Source organism: Peromyscus eremicus, unplaced genomic scaffold (assembly GCF_949786415.1).
Source record: "Peromyscus eremicus unplaced genomic scaffold, PerEre_H2_v1 PerEre#2#chrX_unloc_1, whole genome shotgun sequence".
Taxonomy (NCBI): Eukaryota; Metazoa; Chordata; class Mammalia; order Rodentia; family Cricetidae; genus Peromyscus; species Peromyscus eremicus.
Genome location: NW_026734288.1, coordinates 4,137,800 through 4,141,050, shown reverse-complemented (window position 1 = coordinate 4,141,050; position 3,251 = coordinate 4,137,800). Strand labels below are relative to the sequence as shown.

Genomic DNA, 3,251 nt, shown 5'->3' with positions numbered 1-3,251 from the left:
GAATGTGTTATGTATTATGCCCTTTTTCCATGGATCATCTGTGCATAAACTCACTAAAACCATAGATTGGAGGAAGCTTACAAATACAAAGCATGTGGGAAAACCTTATCTTGGTTTTTAAATCTGAATATCATCACATAATTCATATTAGAGAGAACTCATACAATATGAAGAATGTGGCAAGTGTTATGGAGTCCTCGAATATTCAAGCCTAACAGAGTATCACTAATGGGAAGAAACTTAATACATATACAGAAATTTTTTTTTAAAAAAATTCTTTACAAGAAGCTAAAAACTTAGAACACATCAGAAAATTCATGAAAGAAACAAATTCAATTGGTAATTATTACCCCAGTACTCATGCAATAAAATAATTGTCTATAATATGGATAGTGGAAGGAAACCTTTAGCAAACATTCAAACCTTACTCAGTGTCAGATGAGTGACATTAGGAAGCCATATGCTTGGTGTGATTTTAGAAATATTTTACCAATAACTAAAATTTATATTCACAAAATTTCCTTAGGAAACAATCTACATATATAGCAATGATTCAAACAAAATTACACAATCATCATGTATTAAAATGACATAGGATTAATTTGAAAAGATATGAAAGAAACAATAATTTAAAATGTGAAGACTTATGCCAGGATAATTTTATGGATAGCTATGTCAAGTCAAAATCACTGCATAATTTACTCTATATTTTATACAGGATATTGATCTTAGACTGCTACAACTTTTACACTAATATTTTGCTAATACTTGAAATTTTATACAATATAATATAGATTTTTCAAACCCCTAAATATGCCCCAATTTTTTTCTATCAATAAATACAATAAAACTTGTGTTTACTTTCTGCTGCTCTGGAATGTTGGATATTGATTTTATACTAATATTGTATAATTAATATGCCAATTACTGTTTTACAGAAAATGTCCAAAACATGTCATGAAAATACAAAGCAGATTCTTTTAGAAAAAATATAAAATATTCAGTCATCAGAAATATATATGGAGAAAAAAGTAAGGCCTGAGTAGGTCTGTGAGTTAATGTGGGCAGATCTAGCTCAAGGACCAAGACATAGACATACACAAAAAGGCAAAGAAACTTCCCCTCATTACTTGAGGCTTGAAACATTATAAATCCTCTTGTGATCTTATGGAGATGTTAATAGTTAGGGAAAAAAACTCTCCATCATGATTTGCTCTCTTCAGATGTTTAGGCCTCAACAATTCAAGGCTAAAGAGTTAGAAAGTACTGAGATGAGTTGAACATGAGTGTTTGCCTAGCTTTAGGTAGTAACTCTGCCTTTCTATTATCACCACGCAGTAAATCTATTTGTATGTCGGTGTTACTGACACAAAGCTTCTAAGGTGTTGTGGTTTCACCTCAGAGAACACAGATACCTGACCCCAGCTTTTCTTTGGGTCCCAGTGTCATTTCTGTCTGTATTTTCTTCATTCTCACACCGATCTACTTAGACCTGTAAATAGAGACATACTGGACAGGAAACCAATAGACACTAATCTATTCAAACAAAGAGGGAATTATTTGGGTGCTTGTAATGAATTATATTCATAATTTCTCATTAAGAAAGAAATTGCCGTTAGTGGCCTTGTCCTCAGTGTTTCTCTTCTTCTCTGAACGCCGCCCATCTGCCTCTGGCCGGCGGTCTTGAGACCGAGCACCATGCCTTCGATAAAGTTGCAGAGTTCTGATGGAGAGATATTTGAAGTTGATGTAGAAATTGCCAAACAATCTGTGACCATCAAGACCATGCTGGAAGGTTTAGAAATGGATGATGAGGGAGATGGTGATCCTGTTTCTTTACCAAATGTTAATGCAGCAAGTCTAAAAATGGTCATTCAGTGGTGCACTCATCACAAGGATGACCCCCTCCTCCTGAAGATGATGAGAGCAAAGAAAAGCAGACAGATGATATTCCTGTTTGGGACCAAGGATTCCTGAAATTTGACCAAGGAACATTTTTTGAACTTATTTTGGCTGTAAACTAGACATTAAAGGTTTGCTTGATATCACATGCAAGACTGTGGCCAATATGATTTAGGGGAAAACTCCTGAGGAGATTCGTAAAACCTTCAATATCAAAAACGACTTTACTGAAGAGGAAGTGGCCCAGGTACGCAAAGAGAACCAGTGGTGTGAAGAGAAGTGAAGTGCTGTGCCTGACACTGTAACACTAGAAGGGTTGTTCCAAATGCTAGTTGCACTGCTCTGTTTATAATTGTTAATATTAGAGAACAGTAGACAAACGCAGCCCTGTCCTCACTGCATGTTTAGTTCCAGTACAGATCTGACCTATGGCTGAGTTTCTTCTATGAGAAGAAGTTTTTTTCTTTTTTTTTCATTACTCTGAATAAAACTGAACTTTGGGTTCTCTGTGGAAAGTGGCACTTTGGACTTTCCCTCTTTCTGTAAAGCGATTTCTGCCTAATTCATTGTCCAGTTAACTTCAGTGAGCCTTTCAAAGTAGGCATTGTAAGTAAAACAACTTATGAGAAGTATTCTGAACTAGAATTAACAAAACATGATCTTTGCTCATGAGTCAGAAACTGGAACAAGGCAACTTGAAGTTAATGTTGAGAGTCAGGTGGTTAGGTTAGGGTGTCTTCCAGCCTCTCTGTTGCTGGTAAGCTTGTATGCAGCGGGCTCTTTCAATTGGATCTGAGGACTTGCTTTGTCTTTTTTCTCCTTTAATTTTTAATCTTCTCACCTTTGAACATGTTCAGTTTACTACCCAGTTTGGTTTGGGAGGGAGGTTGTAACTAGACAATTTGTTAGCTTTTCAATTTAAAAAGACACTTACTTAAAAAAAAAAAGAAATTGCCTAATTTCTAATGAGAAATTAGAAAGAGCCTGAAATTAGAATTTCTGCAATAAAATTTTAGAGACAGAAATGAACAATAACAGCCATCAGCAAATCCTGTATAGTCTTCGAATCCATGAAAGTAAATATTAAACTTGTCCCTATATACACAAATAATCACAACTACTTTTCAAAACTGGAACAATGACTCATTTAATCCAGAAACTGTTGTTTCTTCAATGCCCGTTCTATAATTTTGCACATGTGAATTTTTCAACTTGAGGAAAGTTTAATTTATTAAAAATGGTGTATTTCATTCATTGGTGAAATACAAATATACATCTAAGATAGAAATTCATGCACATCATTTAACTATGCCACATTATTTGTAACTCTAGGTAAAATTAATCTGGAT

At 34.5% G+C, this 3,251-nt stretch overlaps 1 pseudogene; it reads left to right on the top strand.

The window, feature by feature from the left end:
* Positions 1 to 1,622: 1,622 nt before the first annotated feature.
* Positions 1,623 to 2,555, top strand: LOC131901012 (S-phase kinase-associated protein 1-like; annotated as a pseudogene).
* Positions 2,556 to 3,251: the final 696 nt, after the last annotated feature.